This window comes from Crocodylus siamensis, chromosome 1, assembly GCF_052110815.1.
Source record: "Crocodylus siamensis isolate JL-2025a chromosome 1, ASM5211081v1, whole genome shotgun sequence".
In the NCBI taxonomy this organism is placed as follows: Eukaryota; Metazoa; Chordata; order Crocodylia; family Crocodylidae; genus Crocodylus; species Crocodylus siamensis.
This window is the reverse complement of record NC_143395.1, coordinates 329712643-329727323: the sequence shown is the minus strand read 5'-3', so window position 1 is coordinate 329727323 and position 14681 is coordinate 329712643. Positions and strand designations below refer to the sequence as shown.

Below are 14681 nucleotides of genomic sequence, written 5' to 3'. Positions count from 1 at the left end.
GGATAATACTGGGAACTACAGACTGGTCAGCTTTACCTCAGTCCCTAGAAAAATCATGGAGCAGGCCCTCAAGGAAATCATTTCTAAGCACTTGGATGAGTAGAAGGCAACTAGAAACAATCAGCATGGATTCAGCAAGGGTGAGTCATGCCTGGCCAATCTGATTGCCTTTTATTACAAGATGACTGGCTGTATGGATGCAGGGAGAGTAGTAGATATGATATACCTTGACTTTAGCCAAGCTTTTGTTATGATCTTCTACAACATAATTGCAAGCAAGCTAAAGAAGTACAGGCTGGAAGAATGGACTGTAGGGTGGTTAGAAAACTGGCTGGATGGTCAGGCTCAAAGTGTAGTAATCAACAGGGATCTCATAAAATAGATTCCTAATTTTTTGGATTAAAAAATTAACACTAAATCCACATTTTTCCATGATTAAAATGAGACACCACTGATATATAGATATTAAGACTGCAAAGCTTTGGCCCTTGATTTGATTTAGCAGAGATTCAGCCCAATTCTGTGGGCTGAATCCAAATCAAATCAGGAGACCCATTAATTACTGTGAATTGAGTTGAAACCCTCCAAATTGATTTGGAGAGATTTGGAAAGATTCAGAGATTTGGACACAGGCACAGCTTTAAAAGTTTTTTCCACATACCTCAATATATCAGGCAGCTCATCAATGCTGTGATGGTGGGGATGATGGAGCATCCCACAGGACCACAAGGGGGTCCCCATTGCACTTGACAGCAGACCCAGAAGTTGACCAGAAGCACTTCCAGTCCATTTCCAGGTCTGCTGGAGAGTTCGCTGGGGGGGTGGGGGGGCTTCACCTCCCAGCTTGGCGACTGGTATCTCCTGGGTTTGGGGGAGCACCTGGGGTCCCACATGAGCAAGCCATGGGGTGCAGGGGAGGGGGGCTGCACATTCCCTGGCAGACCTGGAAGTGGAATGGAAGTATTTCTGGTCCACTTCCAGGTTCACTGCTGAGTATGTGGCAACACAAATTAAAGATAACAAAAAGTCATTTTTTTTAGGTATGTGGGGAGTAAAAGGAAGGCACAGGGCAGCATACTGAACAGGAAGGCACAGGGATCCCTACTGAACAGGAAGGAGCAATTAGTGACAGACAGGGGGTACTAGGCTGAGCTATTCAATGAATTTTTTCCCTAGGTGTCCTGTACAGGGGATAAGATAAGTCTCTTAATGGGTTCATAGATAGGCATCAGAGGGACACCAGCCCAACACTTGGGTTGACTGGATGTGTTTAAGTCAGCAGGCCCAGATGAGCTTCATCTGAGAGTACTGAAGAACTGGCCAGTTTCATAGCAAAACCACTGGCACAGCTGTTTGAGCACTCATGGCACTTGAATCAGGTCCTGGAGGACCAGAAAAGGGCCAATGTGGCCCCTGTTTTCAAGAAGGGGAGGAAGAAGAATATGAGTAATTATAGGCCAGTCGGTCTCACCTCCATCCTTGGAAAGGTCTTTGAAAAGATTATGAAGAATCATATTTGTGAGAGTCCAGTAGGAAAAAATAATGCAGCAGGGAAACCAGCATGGATTCCTAGTGGGTAGATCATGCCTGACCAATCTGCTTTTGTTTTATGACATGGTCACAAAATGCTTAGATGCAAGAGTAGAGGTAGATGTCATTTTCTGGTATTTTAGCAAGGCCTGTGATATGCTATCTCATCCCATTCTCATAAATAAATTAAAAGGCTGTGACACAGATGTTTACATGGTTCAGTGGGTGGCAAATTGGCTTAGCAGTCACATTCAGAGAGTGTAGTAAGTAGACTGGTCAGTATTGACCTGGAAGTATGTGGGTAGTGGGGTCCCACAGGGTTTGGTCCTTGGACCTGTACTCTTCAAAATCTTGGACTTGGATATGGTTGTGAAGTGTATTCTGTCCAAGTTTGCAAACAATATTAAATTCTGGGGTGAATTCTGCACAATCTGGAGTGTAGAGCACGATTGCAGGCAGACCTTGACAGGTTAGAAAAGTGGGAAGTACACAATAAGATGCAGTACAACAAGGACAGTGCAGAGTGCTGCATCTAGCATGCAAAAATATCCAGCACATCTACTGGCTGATAAGTGACCCTCTCAGCAGCACAGAAATGTGACCTGGTGCAGATGGAGGCATGCCAGGCATTGTACTCAGCAGCCTCCTCTGCCTGGGTCAATCAGGTCAAAAGCTTTGGCCTGATGGTGGTGACAGGTGGCAGGTGGACTCACTCCCCCCCGGCCTTCATGGGCTCACTGCCCAATTGCGGGGTTTGCCTGTCCCCCATGAACTACATCCTGCTGGAGAATTGGCACCAACCTAAGGCAAGGGTGGTGAAGTGGCTCTGGGCATGGGTGGGACTGCTGTGGTGTTTCTACCTGCTCTAGCACCACTTATAAACTCTGCTAGTGCCCCCCAAGGTCCTGGCTGGGCTTCAGAGACAGGCGCTGGAGTTTTTCTGGCCAGGATGGCACCGGGTCGCAGTGGAGGTCCTGAGCCTCCTCTTGCAGGAGGGCATCCAGGGCCTGGTTTGCCTGCACATCTAGGTCCTGATGTTTCACCTTGTGGCCCTGCAGTGACTGCTATATTGTGTCAGTGGCCATGTGTCATGGGGCCACCTGGGTCGTGCTTTCCTTTGAAACTTACAGCAGCTCCAATAGGACTGACAGCTCCTTGGCCTGTGGGGCTTCTCCCTGCAGGACCTGTGAGTGCTGCTAGAGATCTACCAGCACCTCCTCTAGGCCAAGGTTTCACTGCTGGGGGCCCAGTCAGTAGTTCAATACCAGCTGTCCTGCTGGTGGATCATGGCAGGGGGCAGGGACCTGTCCCTTCCCAGCAGCTTTCTCCAAGTACCTGCCCCAGATTGGGATGCCAGGACCAGGAGATATCCTCTTCAGGGGTAAGAAGCAATTTCCCAGCCTCTGCCAGGAGACAGCTGTCTCCTGGCCCTGTGTTCTCTGCCAGGCCCTGAGCTAACACCTGGGGGAACCTAGCACTCCCTCTGGTTGCTGCAGGGTGCCGGGCTGGAGGGGGCAGGAGCAGGCTGCTGTTAGGATCAGATCTGCTCCTGCATCCTTGCATGTTTAGATCCCTGCCTGAGGTGATTCATAGATTTTAAGGCTGAAAGAGAACCTTGGAACCAGCCCCCTGCACCAAGCTGAAAAGATAACTGGTGTCAGATGCCCCCAGGAAGGTGACTGTCTAGTATCCTCTTGAAGATTTCCAGGGTAGGTGATTACCAGGGATCTGGGCTTTCTGTTTCCCATGGAAAAAACAAAGAAAAGCAAGGATTTCCCCTATTTATCAGATAAAATGCAGATTTCTCCTTTTAGCAGAGAAACCCATGGATTCATAGCAGAACCACTGGCACGGCTGTTTTGCAAACCAGTCTGCAGGCTGGCTGAGGTCCAACCTGAAAAAGCTGTTTGCAAATAGGGTGGGAAACCCTAGCCCTGCCAGAGGGGGAGGGGAAGGCTAGGGCCTGAGATGCTCAGTCAGCCACAGCTCCACTTGGCTCAGCTCAGCCTCACTCTTCTGGAGCCTGAGGTAAGTGGGCTTGCAGGGCACTGGAGAACCCTCTGGCAGGGCTGGGGTTTGTGGATCATGGCTGGGGGACACCAGCAGGGATGGGAGGAGCCAGGAGCTGACCCTGGCCCCACCCAAGCAGTCATCAGCACTGGGGGAGCTGGGTCCATGCTGTTTTTGCTGCAACTGCCTGCTGTTGGTGGCAGGGAGCTGAAGATTTGGGGCTCTGGCTCCATAGCCCTGGTAGCTGGGGGACCTCTCTGGCTGGGCCAGGGAGCAAGGACTGTGGGTGGGGGGGCAAGAGGAACAAGTGGGGGGGGCTTTGGGGTAGTGAGGGACACCAGCAGGGTCGGAGGGGGACTTTTGAGTGAGTGAGAGGCTCATGCAGTACTGGGGGGGCTTTGAGGGTAGTGACTGGCACCAGGAGAGCTGGGGGAGCTTTGGGGGCATTGAGAGATACCAGCAGAGCTGGGGGGTGCTTCAGGGTGGCATTTAATTTTACTAATGGATGTTGGGGCTTTTGCCAGAAAATATGAGTTTTTTCATCAAACAATTTGTGATTTCTTTCAGAGAAAACCAGGATTGCTGGTGATTACACCACCTCTGGAGGGAGCTTATTCCACAGTGTGGACATCTTGACCGCAAAGAAGTTTTTCCTAATGTGGATCCTGAATCAATCTTCCAGGATTTTGTGGCTATTACTCCTAGTTTTTCCCTCAGCTGCCCTGATGAACAGTTACTCACCGAGCCCTTGATGTACTCCCTTATTGTAGTGGTAAGCTGCTACCAGTCCCCTCTCAGCCTTATTCTCTTCAGGCTGAAGAGTCCCAGATTGCTCAGCCTTTCCTCATATGGCATGCTGTGTAAGACTCTGATCATATAGGTGGCTCTTCTTTGGACTCTCTCCAAAGTATTACAGCATCGTACCCCCAGCTCACATTCATACTTTGGTCTATTATTACCCCTATGTCCCTTTCGTTCATGGTGCAAGTCAGTTTGGTGCTGCCAAGCCTGTTGGTGTGTTGGGGGTTGCTCATCCCAAGGTGGAGCACTTTACATTTCTTGACATTGAACTTCATCAGGTTCTGATCCACCCAATTCACTAGCCTGTCTGGGTCCACCTGTATCAGTAGCCTATCTTCAAGATCCCCTATAACTTGGTGTCATCAGTGAACTTGGTCAGTGAGCTCTTCACCCCCACATCCAAATTGTTAATAAAGATGTTGAAAAGTGCTGGACCACTGCCCACTTCTTGCCAGGGTGTCGGTCTATGGAGAAGATGGTTGTGGAGCACTTTCAAGGAGCCAGTCATGTGACAAAACTCACTTCTGTTAAGACTCAACATTTTTTAAAGACAAAAGCCTAGTATAGGTTTACTTTAGAGTAAATTACCACCCCACAGCATGGTAAATTACCACCCCACAGATGCCCAGTGGACCCATCTACACATGCATTAATGTGCCTTTTCTAATGTGGATTAAATTTAGTACTTCTGGATGCTTATACATGAGCAGCAAGGCTGCTTTGATCCACTGTAATTACAACACATCAGAACAAACTTGACTCATTGAGTCTGCTGAAAAGTGGTAATTACCATGCTCCAGCAGATTCCAGCACCTCATGTATCAACATCTTCATGCTTAAAAATGATAGTGGGGATGCTTTAACTAAAGCTTGCTTGAAGAGAATGCTAATGCACAAAATGTATTGAGCACTTTGATTACAGCAGCTCTCAGAGATGTTATAATTAAAGTGCCCTGTCCACTCCTGAAACATGTGTATAAACACCTCCTGTAACAGGGAACCCTAACCCTGTTATCAGAGAGCAGGCCAGTCCCTTTAAGACCAGAGCTTTCTGGGCATAGCCTGCTGGCAGGGTAGGGTTAAAAGCTGAGCCTTGCTGGCTATTCTGGTGACTGGAAGGGGGAAAGCTGGAACTATAAAAACCCTGGGCTGAGCTGGCAAAGGGGCATGGCAGCAGAAAGGACAAAATCCTGATGACTCCCAGAGAAGCTGCGGCAGCTCCACAAGAAGGAGCATAGCAAATGGTGGGAAGCACAAGCACAGAGCCATGGAAAAACATGAGCTGACCTACTGCCTTCCTTAATTTGTTGTTGTTGTTGTTGTTTTTTGGGGGAGGTTGCTTATAATTCATGGATTTACTGTTTGTGTTTCACTGGTAAATGGTTGTTTGTGGCTGAGACTGTAGGGGAAGAGGAGGCCTAATTAGCACCTTGGGGAACAGACATAAAAGGCCAAAGGGCACAGTGCACTAGATGGTGCGGCCGTACAGGGCTGATAGCCCAGAACTGGCTGCAGAACTTTGAAGCTGGGTCCTAGTGGGTGGATCTTGGCTAGTAGCCTGAGCTATAAGAAAGGGACCAAGTCTGAGGAGGCAGAAGACCCAACAACTTGGCACCCAGAGACACAGTGTGAAAGGGGGCTAGAAGGCCTGATGCCATAGTGAGTGCCCAGAGAGTATTAAGGAGATAGAGCCTCAGAGTCAAAACCTACCTGGTGGATTTAGGCTGATAGGCCTAGCTAGTGAAAGATGGGGGAAAAGCCCATGGTGGCCCATGGTACAACATCAATGTACAATAGGCAGTCTTCCACTTGTAAAAACTTCTAAACAATGAATTGAAGACATGACTGGTGAGTAAAAGCAGGATACAAGCCAAAATACATAAGTGCAGTATTAAGGCACTTCAAGCCTGCCCCTCGTAGGCCACTAGAATATTTCTGGGGAAGGCAACTTGTTACACCCCGCAATGTGAGGTACTAAATTAATGTGCATTAGGCTGTTCTAATGCACAGTATCAGAGTACCATGTTTTTTTAGTGACATTATGGTGCACTATACTAGTTTACTGTGCATTAATATAATGCAACTACTTTTTACATGATGCTTTAATGCACAGTAAAATAGTGTACTGTGTATAAAGGCTCATGTGTAGATTTGCCCTGTGACCTGTTCTTCCCCTATGACTCTATGTTGCTCCCCTTGCTTGTGAAGACTAAAGAGAAAAGGCATTAAATTTTTCTACCTTCTCTGCATCATCCATAATTATAATACTTTCTGAATTCCATAAGGGATTTATGCTTTCTTTTGTCATCCTCTTTCTTTTGTCATACTTGTAGAATCCCTTTTTATTGTCTTTCATGCCCCTTTCCATTGTACTTCAAATCATGACTATACTCTGTGACTATAATAAGCATGCCTAATAAACATAGAGCGGCTCCTTACAAAATACAGTTGTATAATCCGTTCTTTTAAAACATGGGTGGAGGTATTATTGGTGCTCCTCTACCATATCTTTTATATAATAGCCCAGTGGCTAGAGAGTTTAACAAAGAAGTGTGAAACCTATGCTTACTGAAGGGATAAAATGCCATTGTTCTTCCTTTCCATGAAAGGACTGTAATCATTAGATTGTAGGCTAGCCTGGGTCTGGTCTCTCTCTGCCACTGTGCAAAAAGAAATTCCAGGTTCATGGGGCAAGAAGAAGAATTAATAAATGGGAAAATGACTTCTAGTCTAGTGCTAAGGATTAAATCTAAGAGTGGGCAGTATGAGGTTTAGGGCCCTGCTTCTAAATTATCTTATACATTTCACTGTATAAAACCACTAATAATAAAACAGATATAGTGTTGTGACCAAGGACCAGAAGTCATAATTCCCCATTGCCCCTAATTGGGTGCATTTACACGTGGACTTACCATATTTTAAAGTGCATTAACGTGTAAAAAAACCCGTTCTCTTTCACCAATTTACATTAAAATAAGCTAAAGTGTCATCAGCAGGTCTGCGCAGAGTACCTCCCCCCAAGCCTCTTGATTCTCACCTGCCAGGACTTGGATCTTAATAGAAATAGGGAGGAAGGAGGTGTTATTTGAGGGTGTACCCACGGGAAGTACCACGCTGGATCAGGTATAATGCAGGTGCTTTTATTCAGCTCTTCTCTTTCTATTATTTACAGAAACCCCCTTTTGAGGAGGAAGTAGTCTGAAAGACCGATCTTGGGGATTCCCTTCCAAGTCTCCTGGCTGGTCCCGGTCCATTAATACAATCAGTAAGTATCATGAAAATTCCCGGTATCCACTGCTAATTATCTCATTAGTGGCTCGTTACAGCCACTGCCTGCATCTTTCTCCAGCAGTTGGCGTGCAGGCTCCGTGGCTCTCCCATGGTCAGGGATTGCCCTCTTGACCCTTGGTGTCTCTCTCTACTCGGGGGGGGGCGGTTCTGGCTTCACCCAGACTCTTTAGGGGTCTGGACGGGGGTTGTCCTTCCCGCTGCCCTTTCGGATCAACGTAGCCTCCCCGATCCTTAATGCCGGCTGTAGCTCCAGCCCGCAGCGCGGCTCCGCTTCGCTCCATACTCACCAAAATGTAGCCCAATTACCCTGTCAGTCATCCATCTCACATCTGACCTGTCTTCTGGAATCCCAACCTCATGGCTCTCTCTAGTATCACAGGTCAGAATCCTTTTCACTACTTTTCTACTCCTGGGGTCTCGATTAACCCCAAGCTTTTCCTCTTGTGCCCAAAGGCAATTTCTTCTTCGCCTTCTCTCCCTCTTATCCTTCGGGTCCAGGCCTCTTTGGTTCTCTGTCCCTTTAGTAACAGCGTCTCAGTCGGGGCCCTGTTACAGTGCCTTTTTCTAGTACCTCATAATGGAGGTAATACACATTAGCAAATTTGCACTACTGAGCATGCAGACATGCCCACTAACTCTCATGACATTTAGATGTGGAACTATGACAGAAGAAGCAACCCCTCCATTGGGCAGCTCTAGCAAAAGAACAAACTCACCTTAGTTCTTTGAAAGAGTTGCAAATGTCTGCTCTCTGGAAAGGATTTAATACCATGAATACAAAGTAGACAGAGGAAACCTTTTTGCATCCTCAATTCATGCACCTGAGCTCTGTATAGGTCTGCACTTTTGGACACAACATTCCTTTAGGGCAGTATCATAGCCAATGAGGTTAACTGAGGCACAATTATTGCTAGTTGAAAACTTTCCTGTTGACTAAATCTAAGCAGCTCCTCAATTCAAGTGTGCTTTGTATTTGCCTTGATTCACTTAACTCTTATTGTGGGCTATGTAGCACAAAATATGTATAAACCAGGAGTGGCTGGTGACCTCAGACTAGTGGGGTGATGGAGCATCCCACAGGAGTGGAGGGAAGGGGGTTGCAGCCAGCCAGGAGTGGAGTGGGGTTTTCAGCCCACTGGGGGCGGGGTGTTGCAGATGGTTGGGCACTTCAGCTGGTAGTGTGGAGGCTGCAAATCCCCCTTGCTCCCAGCTTGCTGCAAAGCCCTACCCCCACCCCCCTTCCTGCTGGCCGGCTGCAACCTTCCCCCTCCCCCCACTCCTGTGGGATGCTCCAGCTCTCCATCAGTCTGAGTTCACCAGCTGCACATGGTATAAATATAGGACTTTGGATTCTGCTTTGGATTTGAGTCACTTATCTGCTAGACATCTAAGTTATGTATTGGATCTAGCCCTAAAACTTTATATTATTAAAGAAAGTCTAAATATATTATTCTAGTCCCACTATTAAATTATAATTTTCCAGACAAGTTTGTAAATCTCTTGTGTTTACCACTCACCTTTTTATTTTCAAAATATATACCAATTCATTTTCTTTATAGATATTCATAGTTTTATATTGGATAACTTTGCAAAGGGTCACAGGTATATTTATTGTGCAGAACAATAATATTCAGTATTACTTACTTTTTCGTAGATGAAGATTGTCTCTGTGTTTTCCTTTTCAGGGTTTTGGGTTTTTTTCCCCACAATGAACATGTTTTGTTTCATTTTCTAAGAAAAGGAATTTCCAATAACAAAATACGTTTTTTTGCTCATCTCTTTATCCTTTGCAATGAGTAATCGCTGGCACAGCTTGTTGAATGACAGGAATAAATTCCAAAGTTCATGACTATTATTATGCACAGACTATTACGCTACCATCTTTAGAACTGATTGAGTAATTAAAATGTATTTGTGAGTACAAGCACAGTGAAAATATGCCAACATTTGCAATTAATATTATTCATAACAAATTATTGAACCAGTTTCACTGAGTTATAAGGAACAGGTAGTCTTATTCCTTCTTGAATACTGGGGACATCTACATGTGACACTATATCACCACAGTAATGTGCTATGGCAATGTAGCAGCTGCGGGCAAAACCATGACACTGCCGCTACATCGCTGTAGCAATGCACTTCCTTGATATAGTGCATTACTATGGCAAAGCAGCAGCTAAAAATATATGTGTGCTGATGGCACTGCACAGTAACAAAAGTTCTGTAAAGGCAGGTGTAGATGCACCCACTCTGTAATAAGAATGGTCCCAGTAAGTCAAACCAACATCAGTAGAAAATTCTCCCATAGACATGTACTCCCATTTCCTAAAATGCAGCATGTTAGTTATGGGTTTTTTTTATCAACATAGTCATTTTTTTATGTTATGTTGTAAACTCCTCTTTAACCTATTTTTTAAAAGTTGTCCTTACTTTCAAGAACTAGTCTGCATTTAGATTTTGCTGCTTTAAAATTGAACCTTACAAAATTGAACCAAGTATAATCCTCAAAATGGAACCTGTACTTACTCAGTTTAAACTAAACCAGAAAAAGCCACTCCTAATTCAGTAAGAAAGGGAATAAGCTTTTAAACTTATTAAGTTCACACAATGGATGTCACTCTTAAAGATGATACGAATATTATCATTAAAAAGTTTTGGGTGGGCCTGATTCTCTTTTGCCTTACATCTTGTGTAGTCATTAATAAACTTACATATTATTGTTTAGATTGTGCTGAATTGTTTACCCCCTTTGCACTCACAATTCATACAATTCTTAGTGAATGACTATTCAAAATCTTATTTTTCTGTTAAAGAGAAATTCTAGAACCAAATTTATTTAAAACAGGTTAATTCCATGTACCTTCATTCACCCTACCTATTTGCTTTCTGATATGTTTGTAAAAACCTTTTTATTTCCCCAAAACTTATGACTAGCATTCAGTTTTATTGGCATGGCTTTTTTTTTTTAACTGTAAATTATAAATATCTGAATATTCTTGTTGGATTTCTTTTTTCATTTTCAGTTTCCAGATTTCTACTTCACTTCAGATCATGCAACAAGAGCTTATGAAACTTGATTATTATGTTCTTGATCTGCATAATTCTTGTACAGAAGACTTGTAGTCTGTTTCCCCTTAGTTACATAATTTTATGATTCATAAGTTATTTTGTGCAATGAAAGTTATTTAGTGAAATGGTGAATTTTAATACTTCTTTCCATTGACGCTTATTCAAAAAAGGAGGAAATTTTTAGTTTCTGGTATATGTAATGAGTTAACTGCTGTTCTGAAACTGCAATACTTTGAACAATACCTTTGCTTTTGAGGGGTCAATATCTAGTTTATTCATACAGCAGTGCACCTAATGATTTGAAACTTGATGTTTCCAGCTAACTCCTTCTCCTTTTGCCCCCAAAACAGCCCAAATGTCACAGGTTCTATAGGTAAGTCCTTTACACTCCTTGTGGGACTTTAGATTCTTGAGGTTGAAAGGGAACTGCACAAGATCTTGAGGAAGGAGCCAGATTTGCTCTGGTTTCCATTTCAGTGTGCAATGTATATAGTTTTACATGAAATTTATAAGGTTGTTCTGACTGGTCTCTGTTATTCCTATATCAAATTCTCTTAGATTGTTCCTCCATCCTTTAGTAGTATAACCTATAATAGTAGGCTATAGGTTAGTTCACTTGAGGAGGTAAACTAACTTAGATCATGAATGGGTTCCATGCTTGCTTTTAATTGTGCCTTTTTCATTTAGTTGTGAATCCATATTGGAAGTAAGACCACCCATGCAGATTTTCCTTCTCCTTTTCCAAGAGTATCATTAAACTGTGGACTGAAGGACAACTTAACAACCACTTACTTTCTGTTCCTGAGCAAAAACAATCCTAACAGTGAAGTTATTGCTTAGGATAACTTCCTTCAGATTTCTTTTTGATGGCGTCCTCACCTCACCTCACCTCACTTTACTTATCAAAAGAATATTAGTGTCAATCTTTCCTCTATGTGTTGTCTTTTCCTGTTCTCCAACCATTTGTCCCTCTGGGAGACCAAGAGTACATGCAGAAATTCATTGCACCTGGTCATTGCTTACATGATCATAGATGAGGAGTGGTTTGTACATATGTTTGCTGATGCTGGGAACTGTGCTGGGAACCTAGTACAAGTAACTCATGAGGGAAGGGGCAGGTGGTACTGGGGGAAGTTAGCTCATCTGTAAGCAGGGCTGTTGGGTTCATAATGCAGGCTGTCTATGCAGAGATGAGGAGGTGAGGCTAAAAATAACCCAGTCAGTCTGGGGAGGGGAGTAGGAAAAGCACAGGAATAAGGCTGGGGTGAGCAGCTGGATGTTGCCTACCTTGATGTTGCACCCTGAACATGTACAAATGTTTGGTAGGTCAGGCTAACCCATTCATGATCTAAGTTAGTTTACCTCCTCAAGCGAACTAAACTATAGCCTACTATTATAGGTTATACTACTAAAGGATGGAGGACTAGATCCACCTCCAAGAAGGAATAATCTGCACTGGTCTGGACCTGCAGGGAGTGAACCAGGAAAGCCAAGGCTGTGACTAAACTTGAATTAGCTACAGGTATTGAGGACAATAAGTCCTTTTTTAGATACGTGGGGAGCTAGAGGAAAAGCAAGGGCAACATTGGCCCCCTGCTAAACCAGATGGGACAGCTTACAACTCAAACCCAGGCTGACACCCTAACCGGCTTCTTGTTTGGCCTGGAGAGGGAGTGGGCTGAGGCAAAGACATTGGACCATCTCAAGACCCTGGAGGGATGGCTGCTCATGGACCCAGGCGAAGTGCGGGGGCATGCCGTCTATCGGGATTTGTTTGTGGCTGACCCCATTTCTCTGGAGGCTGCTCAGCAGCTGCATAAAGACCTGCTGCACCTTGGCGCTTCACAGGTCAAAGCCCTGGAGCGCGAACTCTCCCTGGCAGAACTCGAGGCTGCTGTGGGGGGGGTTGCCTTGGGCAGGGCCCTGGGCCTTGATGGACTGCCCATGGAATTTTATAAAGCCTTCTGGCTGCTCCTTGGGCCAAAGCCTCCTTTGTGTCTTCACGAGAGCCGTGCCGACAGGACCCTGGCACCGGGTAACGTGGGGCCCCTGCAAGGTATACTGGGCAATCTGGTGGTTGTGCCAGAGGAGAAAGCAGAACTCTTTAACCAATTCTTCATGTCCGTTTTCTTGTGCAGGGACCGGGACTTCCCCACTGGGATGCCAGATGGACTCAAGGGGAACGCCTCCAGACCTCAGGTTGGGGAAGACCAGGTTAGAGAGCTTCTGGAGTGGCTGGATGTGTTCAAGTCAGCAGGTCCAGATGCTCTTCACCCCAGGGTGTTGAGAGAGCTATCTGGGTTTATTGCAGGGCACTTGGCACGGCTCTACGAGCACTCATGGTGCTCGGGCCAGGTGCCAGATGACTGGAAGACAGCTAACATGGTCCACATCTTCAAAAAAGGGAAGAGGGAGGACCAGGGCAACTATAGGCCCATCAGTCTTACCTCTATCCTTGGGAAACTCTTTGAGAAGATCCTCAAGGAGCACATCTGTGATGGGCTGGCTTCAGGGATGATGCTCAAGGGCAACCAGCATGGTTTCATTAGGGGCAGGTCACGTCAGAATAACCTGATTGCCTTTTATGATCAGGTCACAAAGGCAATGGATGCAGGTGTTGCCGTGGACGTAGTCTTTCTAGACTTCAGCAAGGCCTTTGACACCGGCTCCCGCCCCATCCTCATTAAAAAACTAAGTGACTGTGGCATTGATGCCTACACAGTCAGATGGATTGCAGATTGGCTCAAGGGTCGTACTCAGACAATGGTGGTGGATGGGTCATATTTGCCCTGGGGGGAAGTGGGCAGCGGAGTTCCCCAGGGCTCGGTCCTGGGGCCTGCAGTGCTCAATTTCTTCATCAGTGATTTGGATGACGGGGTGAAATGTAACCTGTTTAAATTCGCTGATGATACCAAAATTTGGGGTGAGTTGAGCACGCTAGTAGGGAGGGAAAGACTGCAACAAGACCTGGATAGGTTACAGGAGTGGGCTGACATAAACAAGATGCGTTTCAATACTGACAAGTGCAGGGTGCTGCACTTAGGCAGTAGAAACCAGCAGCACACTTATAGAATGGGAAACTCCCTTCTTGAGAGCACAGAGGCAGAAAGGGATCTTGGAGTCATTATTGACTCCAAGATGAACATGGGCCAACAATGCTAGGTCACAGTTGGCAGGGCTAACCACATCTTGTCGTGCATCCACAGGTGCATCTCAAGTAGAGCCAGGGAGGTGATCCTCCCCCTCTATGTGACGCTGGTCAGGCCACAGCTGGAGTACTGTGTCCAGTTCTGTGCGCCCCATTTCAGGAGGGGTGTGGACAACATTGAAAGGGTCCAGAGGAGGGCCGTCCTCATGATCTGGAGACAACAGGGTAGACCCTACAATGAAAGACTGCGGGACCTAAACCTGTTAAACCTTCACAAGAGAAGGCTGAAGGGAGACCTGGTGACTGTCTATAAACTCACTAGGGGGGAGCAGAAGGGTTTGGGGGAGACACTGTTTCCCCTAGCGCCCCCTGGCATGACAAGGAACAATGGACACAAATTATTAGAGAGTAGATTTAGATGAGACATCTGCAAGAACTATTTCACAGTTAGGTCGGCTAGGAGCTGGAACCAACTTCCAAGGGAAGTGGTGCTGGCTCCTACCCTGGGGATCTTTAAGAAGAGGCTTGATGACTACCTGGCTGGACTCATTTGAGTCCAGTCTTTTCTCCTGCCCAGGTGGGGGGTCGGACTTGAAGATCTACAAGGTCCCTTCCGACCCTACTTCTATGATTCTATGACCCTGCTGACCAGCTGCCACTGGGCAGTGCTCACCTTGCTGCCCAAGAAGGGAGACTGCGGCGGCGTTAAGAACTGGTGGCCCATCTCCTTTCTGTGTGCTGACCATAAGATCTTGGGGAAGGTGCTGGTGAACTGTCTCCCCACCATCATGGCCTCTGTCCTCGGGCCCTAGCAGAACTACTGTGTCCCAGG

At 45.9% G+C, this 14681-nt stretch overlaps 1 pseudogene; it reads left to right on the top strand.

Moving 5' to 3' along the window:
• The first annotated feature begins 8486 nt into the window (after positions 1 to 8486).
• Positions 8487 to 8561, top strand: LOC149874842 (U4 spliceosomal RNA; annotated as a pseudogene).
• Positions 8562 to 14681: the final 6120 nt, after the last annotated feature.